Here is a 13,064-nt window from a genome sequence, read left to right on the forward strand (position 1 = left end):
GTGGGCTCACAAATGTTTGGGTAGAGAAGGCAGCACGCATCGAGATTTTAAAAGAAATAAAATAAAAGGGATTGGCTATTTTTCTTTCTCATGGATGAGGTTATAAGGTTAATAAAAGAGTTAATCCCAGCCTGCTCTGCAAAAGGGAACAGCTCACATTTGTGAGACTTCAAAAGGCTTCAGAGTGTCTGTGTATGGATGTTGTTATTTCCTGTCAGGGCTATCCCAAGAAGATGGGGGCTGGGAGCTGATTTTTGGAAGAAGAGTTTGGCGTTTAACTAAATCAGTTGGAGTGAAAATAAAAAGGTTAGTACAAAATTATTTTGAGAGTAAACTCCAATTCAGTAAAATTCTTTTACTGTATTTTTTTCTCTTTTTTTTTTTCCCTGTGAAAATCTAAAATTAAAACTTACTACAGAGCAGTGGAGGCTGACCAGAGCATTTCAACCAGATGGCCCAGAGAATCTGGATGGATTTTTCTTGTTTGTTTTTTTTTTTTTTAATCATTACATGACTTTAATTTTTAAATACATTATTGGTTTCAAAGGAAAAAAAGAAAGCCAATTTAGGAAACATTCAGCAAATTAAAACAAAACAACAAAAAAAGGAAGTATAGTAGGGAGAAGAAGAATATTATCATTTTACTGAATGGTTTGGTGGGAACATAGAAGACCTGGAGAGCATTCTGCCTGACAAACAACCTTGTATTCAGACAGGGGAAATGTGGCCCAAGCTCTCTTGCTGAGTCTTTACTCAGCAGACAAACACGTTACCGGGGTGCTGCTGCCCTTTTTTAGAAGTGCAGTTTTTGGCACTCACAGTTTTCAGGGATTCCCTCCCCCTGCTCCATGGTGCAGCTGGGGTGGCAGCAGGCCAGGCCAGAGCCATGGCACAGAGTGATGAGTTACAGAACAGGCTCTTCTCCTGTCCTCAGTGGTGCAGGACACACCTGAGCTCCAGCCCTGTGCCTGTGCCTGCTCCCCAGGCAGCTCTGCCTCAGCCCAGCTGGCACAGCACCAGGCAGAGATTTACAGGAGAGCTGGGGGTCCATTTGCTGCCCAGCACTGAGGGAATGATTATTGCACAGCATAGAAAATTACATCAGGCCTTGTCAGGCTTTTCTGAAGAAATAAATAAGCCTGGGTTCCTTATAACCTTCCTTGGCTTGGTGTTCCCCTGCACAGCTGAGAGTCCATGCTCAGACACAGAGTAAATGTTACAGTCAATATCCCTCAGCAGAGAAACTGCACTGCAATTTCTTTTTTCTACCTTTTTTTCCTCTTGCACGAGGCTCCTGTGCTACCAGCTAACCATTTCCTATAAGAAAATGGCATTGTGTTAAAGTTATATAGTGTATCATATTAAATTTTATAACAGTGCTTTGTGTTTTGAAAAGACTTTGGGGGGAAACAGCATCAATCAGGGAACCACATTTGATAGACTTGGAAGGGGCCTCCTGGGTCATTTTGTCCAAGACCTCTATGAAGCAGGAAAGCTTCTGCAAAATACCTTTCCCATAAATGTATCTAACCTTTCCTTAAAGACACTGAGTGATGGTGCCATAAATACCTCAAGCAGCTAAACCAGTCTGATTGACCTTACGATCAGAAAGTGTCTCCTAATACTGTCGAGAAGGTACAATTTTCCGTTCTTCCAGCTGCACCTAAGCAAGAAAAAAGGGCAAATACACAGTAATGGCCAACAATACAGACTGTGCAAACAGTTTTGCTTTCACTTTACTGCCATCACCTACCATAAATCTGGATGTACCCACTGATACTTGGTTTCCCAGTGTAGTGTCTGTGATCCTTGCAGTATCCATCTCACTTTGACTTTTGGAGAGCCACCATTACAGAGTGTGGAAATAAGGAAGATGGACTAGCAGCACTTTCTGATTCAGGAAGCCATTTAAAACCTGATGCTGTATTTATTTCTATTCTCTATTTATTAGAATTTGTGAGGTGTTTCTTGTCAGGACCATGGGAGGGCTTTTTACGGCTCTCTCAGAGTGTCAAAGAATAATTTTTATTCCTCCCCCAATAATTGTGTACATTGAAAAATAAATACCTGGTAGTTTGGCTGCTTGTTGCTGCAACGGCAGTGCCTTGTCTGCTGCTCTGCCTTCTTTTTCTCAGTGAGTAGTAGAAGAAGTGTCATTTTGGGTAGGTATGTTATTAAATCACAAACACACTCATTGCTGAGAGCTTCCTGAGCTGTACATAAACCATCTTTGGCTTGGATTTTTTTTGTCTCTTTTTTTTTTTTATGTGGTTGGTTTTGCTTTGTTTTGGTTTGGTTTTTTTTGCAAGCAGGGAGAAAAGGTGACAGAGCTGAAGGCCAGTTGTTCAAGCACCTCTTTTCATTAGGCATCCCACAGCTGTACTTCTCACACACACAGGTCTGCTGCCAAATGGGACAGGAGGACAAGGCCTAGGAGCAAAAGATACAGAGAAGATAATTTAGAAAGAATGTGGTGATGCTGGGTTAGAAGAAAAGCCAGTGACTCTGCATGTCCCTGCCCACACATTTTTGCTGTGTCTCCTTCCTGCCTTGTGCCCTTGTGCCAGTTCAGACTGGCACTCACCTGTGGGTCTCAGCTCAGTGCTCATCATTTCATCTAGGCCTTAAGTAAACCCCAAAAAATACAGAATATTTTTAAGGCCTTTTCTGTAGAGTTAACTAAGTGCCATCCTTTCCCTTTCCCATTTTATAACTCTGCACATCCTTTCTGATGTGCAGAGTTATAAAATATTTGTCTAGTATTTAGTCACATAGAAATTTGTGAAATTACACTAGAAATACTCCTCACCCAGTTGTTAAGGGCAGAGGCTGCTGAGATTGTGACCATTCAACCTGAGAGTATAGAACTGTAAAACACCAATGCCAAGAAAAATACAAATACCAACAGAGTTTTTGTTTATTGTTTATATTCTCTTCAGACACTTCTTCCCATGGCATCTCCAAATCAGGCTTCCCCCATCACCACAGAGTCAAGACAGCCCCAGCTCACCTCTCACTCTGCTCCTGACTGAAATTCCAGCTGGAAGAGCAGCCCTTCCCTGCTTGAGTGAGTTGAACCCCCTCAGCATTTATTTCCATGGGATCCTGGTACTCCAGCCCACATGACAAAATCAGATTCTCCTGCTCCTGCTGACCTGCTCCAGCCCCTCGTATTCCCCATTTTCCTCTCAGTGCCCTCCACTCCCTACATTGCAAATACTTGTTGGAGGGGAAGAGAAGCATAATTTATTCTTTTATGTTGGAAAGGAAATGAAGGCAAAGAGAGCTTTTTTTGTTCTTTTATCTTTGGTGTTATTTTTAAGAGAGGGCTTGTTTAGGGTTTTTTTTTCAGGACAGGCAAGTTCTAACCTGTACATGTGTGTGCTCTTAGGCACTCCTGAAAATAAAAAACACATTTGCATCCATATGCTTAAAATAAGAAGAAATTACATATCACAGAGGTTTTCTGATCCTGTTCAGTGCACAAATGCCAATATGGGGTTCTATCTCGCAATCCATTTTGATATTTACAACAGAACATGGCATATCATTTAATTTAAATTTGCAGCATGCTCAGTGTAATTAATGCTGTGCAGTGCCTAGAAAATCCTGATTTCTTAATGTGATACAATGCCTGCATGCTGAGAGCTTTTTTTCCAAACTACTGTATCATTTTGGAGCATTAATGGGGAGGCACTGCCATTAAACATGGAAAAAAAGAGTCAAGGCCACTTGGTCTTTATGAAACTTCCGTGCAGCTCCCCAAAATATGATGCAAAGTACAGGTTTGTTTTAGAAGAGGGGGAGAGTCAGGGATTTAATTTTCCCTTGACACAGCATGATGCCTGAATAGCCAGACAGCTATTCCTAAATTATGTGCATTTCATTCCTAGGAGCTGTGAGCATTTTGAATGGGCTGTTGTTAAATACAGTACACAAGCATAAATACTCCAGGGAACAGCTAGCTGAAATTTTGGCATGAGCAGAAACCTGATGTAGTATCTGAGCCTGTAATAATAATGCATATTGATTTGTTGGGAATGCTAGGAGAGGGATTTGGTATTCTGGGATGAGAACTGTTAAACTTGGGAACATCTTGTGTGACTATAATATGCTGTGATACTTGTATGCTGTGGGCTTGGCAGGGACAGAGGTTCACATGAAGCTTTAGACTTGGAGACTGGCAGGGTTCTCACTTTTGGAACCAAACACAAAAAACTGAGTGCATGGCAAAGATATTTATATATTATATATAAATGAAGCATGGAGAAATGGGGACCAGAAAGGGGATGTGTTTAGCAAGAAGGGTTGTGACCAAATGCACTTCAAGGTCAGGAGCTTTACTGCCATGGCTGCCTCGAGCTGGGGTGTGAGTTTACATGCTTTAGGGGGCAGCTCTGTGTTTGTTTGGTACCAAAAGAAGAGAAAAAGGAAAAAAACCAAACCCAAACAACATCCCCCTATCATTTTGCAAGGCATCAGTTTCTACTAGACTGTGCTATAAAAGCACTTCTTATAGACCTGTTGATAGCAAAACAAATTCTTCAAGTCCTCTAAATAAATCTGTTTCTATACATAATGCTTCAACTTCTCTGTTCTCATCTGACACCTGACAAGTCCACCTTAAGAGTAATTGGTCCTGCTTTGAACCTCTGCAAGCACAGTGGGAGGAGGGTGGGCACTTTATTGACTTGGATTGATTTTGGTAGGAAGCACACGAGACAGACTCAGTATGCAATGTCGCACCTGGGAGACATCACACTCCTCAAGAACATCTGCAGGCCATGAGCAGGGCTCAAGAGGATGTGGAGGAGGCCCTCAAACAACCCCATCCCACCAAGTGGGACCTCTCTGCGTGGTCACCTCGGAGAGAGGCATCAGCCAGGACTAAGCTCATCAGCCAGGTGGGAATTTCAGGGGGTGGTGCCATGGCTCCTGTGGTGGAAGCCATCCCAAGCCACGGGCTGTCTCCACAGGCAGGAACCAAAGGGTTATCCCAATGCAGGTTGGCCAACATGTTGATCTCACTGTGGTTTCAAGCCTCAAGAAGGGCTGTTGGGATGAGGGGTTGGACATTTCCATGCCTAGAACTGTGTTTTCCAGTGCTCTGGTTATTTGAGAGCATTACAGGGCAGTGAAAGGATTTGCTGCTTGGTTTGTGACAAAAAAAGTGTCATTGATATTAATAGCTCTGAGCTACAGACCTAAAAAACCCCAGGGCAATGGCAGAACAAAAGGAGACAGAAACAAGATGGCACTGAGGGTCTCCTCAGCAGGGATGCTGATTGAGACATGAGGTGGGGGCTGTCCCGCCCGTGTGCGGGTTTGGCTGGGGAAATCTCCCTCCTCCCGCTGTCTCGCCTCCCTCATCCATAATGAGGGAAGGAATAACTTTGCAGCACACTTTGCATTGGCATTGCATGCTAACTTCATTACTGTTTGCAACAGCCTGTGCAATCCTCAGAGGAAAGGAATAATAACAAAGAAAAAAAAATGATAATTACCAAGCACATAGTTTTCATCTATAATCTTCATTTCAGGATTCACTCTTCCTGATGTCAATATTTTATAATGGAAGAATGAGATATGCTAAGTTTCTGTTTGATGGAAGTAAATTCAGATTTAATATTGCCAAGGAGCTGAATTTTTAATAGAGCAGAGCAGTTTGCAGCCATTGCAGCCCCTGTTTGCAGCTCCTGCCACTCCTTTGTAGCGGCTCAGCCACGTTCCCATGACCAGGCAGAAAAATGGAAAGGAGCTGCTCTGGATCTGCAGTGGGGTGACAGTACTTTGTCACTTAGCTCTGTCACGATAATTGGGAGTGTCACACAATGAAGCAATATGACACACCCCTGGTAAATGAAGAGTTTTCAAAGTGATGTACAGCCCCTGTCAGCTGCCAAAGCTTTTGTTTGCTCACGGAGCCAGGCGGCATTTCCAGGAGGAAAACTGCACTGGAGAGGCACCCTTGGAAAGTTTGTTGGGAATTGATTTCCTCTGTGTTTTTGTAAAATGGAATAGATCCTATGAACAGGAGAATACCCCCTTTTATCATACACTCCCAGCTTCCAACCTGCTGAGGACTTTCCACAAACTCTTTAGGAATTTACCTCTTTTTGTTAAATTGGGTTGGATCTCATTAATAAAAGAATGGTATAATGGAAAAGAGTTTCTAAAATTATACTGTAACCTAGAATTGCAGGATTCAGCTTTCTCTGCCTGAAGAAAAAAATTCTGAAGCATTAAACTTACTTTATCAAGCATTGCACCTGACATGCTCTCATAAATTTTACATACATTTTAACTTATTTTAATATTATGCAGGCTTGGTTTAAAATATTCCCATGAAGTACCTAAAATGAAGCTGCTCAGCCATAAATTAGAGCTAAAAAAATACTTGTCCATCCCCCCCCCACAACTCCATCAATATTTCTTTACTTAAAATCATGTGTTGTATGTAAGTTAAATTTTCCCTTGCTGAGATACTTTGTATATCTTAATAGGAACTACCACAGGCCCTGGGAGCTGTATTTCTGTAGGGTTACATTAACTTTTTTTTGGCTTTTTTAGAGGTGTCTTACCTAATAGCAGCCAGCAGTAACCCTTTGCCTGCCACAGTGCAGTTAGGGCCAGGGCCCACAATTAAACACGAGGCCATATATACATGTGTGTATATGTGTGTGTATTTATCTGTTTGTGTATCTCTCTGTGTGTACATATATAGATATAAATACACATTTATATCACAGAATCACTGAATGGTTTGGGTTGGAAAGGACCTTAAAGCTCATCTCAAGCTTCCCCCCCCGCCATGGGCAGGGACACCTTTTGCTGTTCCATGCTGCTCCAAGCCCTGTCCAACCTGGCCTTGGACACTGCCTGTGCCAGGGCCTGCTCACCCTCGCAGAGAAGATTTTTTTCCCTAAAAGCCAATTTAAACCTCTTCTCCTTTTGAAGCCATTCCCCCTTGTCCTGTCACACCAGGCTCTTGGAAATGGTCTCTCTCCATGTTCCATTGCAGGCTCCCTTCAGGTACTGGAAGGCTGCAATTAGGTGACTCCAGAGCCTTCTCTTTTCCAGGCTGGACAAGCGCAATTCTCTCAGCCTTTCCTCATAGGGCTGCTCCACCCCTCTAACCATCTCACATGTATATATACATATACATACATGAAGTTTTTCTCCAGGAGCAGCCCTTGGCAGCCCCGCTGGTTGGATGGAGACCGACGGAAGCTTCCCCGTGTGACAGCCCCAGGCTGCCCCCTCCTCCAGCCAAGGTCCCCGTGCAGCAGGTACATCCCTGACAGCTCCTCACAAAGCTCCATTTGTGCCCCAATTTCTGAGGCTATTTCAAAGCCCAGGCTAAATTACACAAACATTTGGCTACAGACATAACAGGCCTGCTCTGCAGCGCTGTCAGCTCCTTGCCTCCCAGCCCTGCATGTGTCTGTCAGGCCATACTTGGGCAGCGCCGCAGCGTGCGCCGTGTCCCAGACACTGGAGTGATTATGTCTGGATGCTCCTTATCTGATGGAAAAGCCGGCAGTGCTGCACATCTGTGCTCTGAGGCTCCGCTGCTGCAGTGCCACGCCAGTATTTATTTTGCTTCTGCAAGTTAGTTTTCCTTGAGAAGCAGCAGGGGCCTTCTTCAATGAACTGAAAAATGTGTATTGTATGAAGGTCTGTGGAGGGTGTGCACCATAGTTCAGTGGGCAAATGTGAACCCAGGGGATGACATTTCATTTAAACATTTGGTTTACATCTTTACATGCCAAAAATATTAATGTCTTGACTTTAGCAAACCAAATCCAGCACTTTTTTCTTTTTCCCCTTAAATGAAGTAATTATAGCCAAAACACTCTGTGGGTGTTTGCTCTTCCTTCTCAAAGGTGGAGTTCCGCACACGAACATTTGGTTTCGGGGCTGGAATTGTCAGTAGCTGCTCGCTTGACACTTCCCCGTTAGTTTGTGTTGGAAACCACCAGGAGTTTCTTTCCTTGTGTTTATTGTGCTACCCTCAGCCCTTTGATTGGGACATCTTGGATAACAGCAAAGTCTAGCTCAGCGCCTGTTTGCTGTTCAAAAAAAGTGAAGAATATGGTTTCTATCAAAGGATCTACAAAGACAGTTAATGTAATTGAGAAGCAGAAGGGCATTTATGGAAGTGCATCTGAATGTCCTCTTCACATGTAATTGCATCAGGAATTCTACATTAACATGCAAGTGCTGTCCAAAGGGAGGAAAAAAAAAGCTTATTTTTAGGTAGAAGCCCTCAGTGGGCAGTAAATTACCCATAATCTCCCCCAAACTAGCAATTAGCCCTGTTTGCTGACTACCTGAATTGTTTCACAGTAGTTCAGCACAGTCTTACCAGTTATCACCATACTTATAATCAGAGATTCCGTGAATGATTCCCGCAGCTCCACATACTGCCTGCCTAAGGTCAGCCGTAATAACAAATACATTTTATTTGCTTCTTTTGGCCCTTTGGAGCTGTTTTCTCAGGCTGCAATATGTGAGGAGAGCTGGTGCTGCCCTGCTGCTCAAATGGCAAGAATGTGAACAGAGAAAGCAATTCAGAGGGGTAGGTGTGCTTTGGTATTAGTTAATATTCATCTGCTTGTGTTATTTGTTATTTATTCCCTTACAGCAGCCAGTCCTGCTCAGAGAGGGTGAACTTGCTCCCCACCGCTGGGGTTTGCTCTTCAGAAGTTCTGACACTGAAAGACATTTTTCAACACAAGCCTGCAACTGATGAGTGGAAAACTGGAAAGTATGGAAACAAAAACCTATGGAATTTTTTTCCTTAAGGCGGCTGAGCAGTTTTCATATCCCCAAATACCCATGGTTTGCCAAAATAGTAACTGAGCTTGGAAAACAGTAGCTGCGTTGCCAGCTTTAGCAGTAGAAACAATCATGGGCCTACACATGCACACAAATACAAGCACACACATCCTAGGAGCAGCATCAGGCTTGAAGAAAGAAAACCAAGGGGAGATGGAGCTGATGAAGTATTTGAAACAGAAAACAGGAATGTTTGGACCCTGAGCATTAAAGGTATATTTTTAAGTATGGTGCAGACCTTTGTGAGTAATGCTTTACTTTCCATATTATTTCTCAGGCAAAATCCAACTAAAACAACATAGTGGCATCCTTTAAAGCCCACTTTCAATGCTGGTTCTGTGCCACATTACAGAGACATGGAGCTGTATTCCTGCCTCTGATCTGATGGACTAGAGCTGAGGAATGAAGGAGATGGAACAGGAATTCCTGCTGAAGAGGAACAACTAAAGAATGGTTGTCCTTTGCAAGCGCACTCTAGGAAGCAGAAAATGGAAAGATTGCCTTTGCCTGGCTCTGTTTAAAATGTTTCAGCTTCTTGTTTCACAATCAGGAACATCAGCTCTGTGAGCAAACTGCCTACAAAGCTACCACTACAAGCTTCAGACCAGTTCTTCAAAAGAAGAACTTGTTTTCCAGAAAAAAACCCCAAAACCCCAAAACCTTGGGGTTGAACACTTTCCACCCTTACCACTCAGGCTTTGACTAAGGAAAGTACAAATAAACTGGTCCTGAATTAAAGTCATCCTCCTTGTGAGCACCTACCTGGCCAAGGCAGGCAAAAGCAGATTGATGACCCAACAAAGTTCACCTTGTTTTCTGAGTTGAAAGCTCACGCTGTTCCCTGGCAGAACAGGCATGTCAGGCCTGCAATAACCACTTGCTACCTTGCTTCAGTCAGCATTAAACCCAGCACAGTATTAACATCTTGGGGAAAATCCAGCTGGAAATGGCTTTCTGGGGGGAAAAAAAGGAAAGGGGGGAGGTGACTGAATACTACACTCTGTGTTTGTTTACTTATAGATTTCACTGTAATTTTAAAGAACTTGAAATTTCTCCCCTCACATGAAAATGTTTTATTTCCAATGTTTTCTGTTAGAATGCAGAGCTGAATTCCTGTCCAGAAAGAAGTGGCAAAGAACAGCTGGGCTTCACCTGAAGGTAAATAAATCACCTGGTCTGGCAGAGGTTGGTCTTTCTGTTTGGTTTTACTTTGCAGGAGCTGTTTGTGGGCACATTTTCCTGTGCCCAGGAAGAGCAGTGAGTGGCACTGCTGGGACAGAGCCCTCGCTCCTGTGGCACCTGAATGGTCAGAGCATCCCCAAACTGGGATTCAGAGCAGCCCCTCTGACTTGGTTGTGGGGCAGTTGTATTTGTGCCTCAGGGGGGTGAGGTTGGCACACAAGAGCTGAACTTCAAAAATTTGCTTAAAAAATTTATAATTTGCTCTGATCATTTTTCTTATTTTTCTTTTCTGAAGCACTGGTAAAGTTTGAGGATGATCCCTAAGGATGCACAGCACAAGTGCTCTGAGATGCATCTCCTCTGGGTGAGGGTGCCCTTTACTGATGATTCACCCTGGAAGCTCTCTGAGCACTGAGCACCTCCAGAGTATTTCTGGAAACAAAGCAAACGATCCAGGCTCTGGACACTGGGCTCTTAAATTACCAAAATATTTATCACTTAATCTGAAAAACACTTGGCCAAAATCCTGGGCTATGGTGAGGGCATTTGGCACTGGATTCATTTCTGATGAAGTTGTAGGAGCAGGCTGTGGGCTTGTGTTCAGTGATGCTTCAATGTAATGCCCTGGCCAGTTCCATCCTGGCCCGCAGCTGCTGGGATCAGGCTCTGCCAAATTCCTGTCACCTTGGGCTTCATTAGCATGTGAAAACAGAGCCCTCTTGGCTTTGTGTCTCCCTGAAAAACCAACCCCCCAGCCCTCCCTTTGACCAGGGGAGTGGGGGCACTCGACTTTAAAAGGACAGCAGTTCTTTAGGTTCATTTTTTTAATGCTGCTCTTAAAAAGTTACCAAAGTGAAGGTTCCTGTTTACAGTGGTGGGGAGGAGCTCAGGTAACTGCTCATAAAGGGCCCACGAGCAGTGGCAGATGAGGGACTCAGCAGAGTGAGTAAATATTTTATAGTTGAGCCCTTACCTAAGGATTCTGCATTTTGGAAGAATTAAGTCCTGCACTGCCATAAGAAATAATTCCTGTGCATTTCAGTGAGCCAGGGGTTGCATTTGCTACCTCCAGCCATTCTAACAGTGAATGAACCAAAACACTTAAAATATTTGCAGAGAGAAGTTCTGAACAAATACCACAACTTAAATGGAGAAACTTCCCTAAGTCACATCCATTCAACCAGGGAAAAGAACCAGCCCCATGTAAGCAGTCTGTGAGCACAGCCCCTCTTGTCTGCTTCACAAGTACCATGTCTCAGAGGCAGGAAAAGTTATCCTCCCTCCACAAAAGACAAATCACAGTCTGTTCATGGACAATGTGAATGGAAGGGGATGGGAAATTTGTGAAGGTCCTAATTAGTTAGAAACGATTCCACTTTTGGAAACCCTTTTTGGTTGGCAACACTCATTGAACAATTTGTCACTTGATCAGGCTAAAAGTACCTTGGATGTTCTTCAAGCCACACACCATGATTATTACATGTAATTTTTAAATTTCTGACTCGCCCATCAAGGAAAACCCATGTCAATCCATGTCCAAGTACAGTGGAGTAACAACAGGAGCAGAGTGGCTGCAGCCAGGATCAGACACTGCATTTAAAATTGAGGCTCTGTGATGGATTTTGAGACTCATCCCAGTTTTATTTACCCCAAGCAGATTCCCTCTTTGGAGAGCACAGGGAGGATTTCACCTCCTTTGGAATTCTGGGGTAAACTGTCCTTGTACAAAATTTGTTCAGGGTCAGGTTTTAGGCAATATTTTGTACTGCAATAACCACATCATGACAGACAACCTTTTCATCAGAAAAGAAAAAAAAATCCTCTTCTCCAGGTCAGTACAAGAGAGAAACATGATAGAGCTATAAATACAGAGCCCAGAGGTGTGAAAGCTCCTGCATTAAATGTGGTCATTGGCCATGTTTAAATTTTTTCCCAAACATTTCAGGTGTTAAGACAGAGAAGCAAATGCATACATGGAGGAATGGCAGCAGTGAAGGCAGCTTCTCACTGGTAATGATCCTCATAAATTCTGTCCAATTTTTCAGAGAATTATTTAAAAATATGTAACAGATTAGAGGGATTGAGTTTGGAAATCAGGTACATGGGTGAGTTCAGGTTTAGAGGTGGGAGAAGCTGAGAACTGAGGGAGAAGCTTGTCTGACCATGTTGCCTTTTCCCAGGATGGGCCGAGGAAGATTTTTAGGTGACAGTTGGAACATTTTAATTCATGGTACTAAAAGAAAAGCTCTGGTCACCAAGCAACTGAAGTCAGACATGTAAATTACACAGCTGATTTCCAGAGGTGGGCAAATACCCCACAGTGCCCAGCAAAGTCCCAGAGAGATGAGTGGTGAAAGGAGAAAAGCATAGACCCCCACATGGTGGTCTCAGGAGTGTAAGGTAAGTTTAATCACTTTAGCAGTGATATTTTAAATCCTGTCTCCAGTGGACAAGCCTTGCTGTGAGGGTGGTGAGGTCTATGTGCACATGATGCTTGGGTGAAAAAATTGTAAATGGCTGTCAGAAATTGCCATCTGCATTTTTAGAAAAAAAATCTGTACCCACACTTGGAAATTATAAGGATTTGCCAAAGGTTACCATTGGTTAGAAAGAGTTGTTGAAACTCTGTCTTTAAAGCTGGGCTTATAGTCAGAGATTTTCACAGGATGGAGCTGGATGTTTGTGCTAATATAAGTGGCATGAATCTGGAGGCTCATCCAGCTGGCATGGATGAAGTCATGGCCAGGTCAGTACAGCCCAGGGATGGTCCTGGTAAGGCAAGAAGGGAAAGGAGATGAAATAAGAAATGCTAATCTGAGGAGTTTTGCTTACTCACCTTGTCAGAAAACAACACTGAGTATATGCAGCACAAAATTTTATCCAAAAGAAAAACTAAAATATACCTTTTTCCTAAACAAAATGAACTCATTAAAATTAACTCAGTGGTTCTAATTTTCAACCCAAGAAACAAAATTCCTTAGATTTTTTTTTTCCCTGAGTTGTGCCTGTTTTGGGGGTTGGAATTGGATATTTGTAAACGC

The 13,064-nt window shown here is 43.1% G+C and overlaps 2 long non-coding RNA genes across 2 annotated transcripts in view; one reads left to right on the forward strand and one right to left on the reverse strand.

Moving 5' to 3' along the window:
* Nucleotides 1-1,961: 1,961 nt before the first annotated feature.
* LOC108962551 (uncharacterized) overlaps nt 1,962-13,064 on the reverse strand; it is a 319,214-nt gene continuing 308,111 nt past the window's right edge. The window contains exon 6 of the long non-coding RNA XR_001991221.3: nt 1,962-2,430. This is a non-coding gene — a long non-coding RNA (uncharacterized LOC108962551). The remainder of the gene's footprint in view (nt 2,431-13,064) is intronic.
* LOC115485006 (uncharacterized) lies at nt 7,181-13,011 on the forward strand. Its single transcript, XR_007777369.1, has 4 exons — nt 7,181-7,289; nt 8,648-9,054; nt 9,938-9,999; nt 11,969-13,011. It is a non-coding gene; the product is annotated as an uncharacterized LOC115485006 (long non-coding RNA).

Source organism: Serinus canaria, chromosome 3 (assembly GCF_022539315.1).
Source record: "Serinus canaria isolate serCan28SL12 chromosome 3, serCan2020, whole genome shotgun sequence".
NCBI classification, from domain to species: domain Eukaryota; kingdom Metazoa; phylum Chordata; class Aves; order Passeriformes; family Fringillidae; genus Serinus; species Serinus canaria.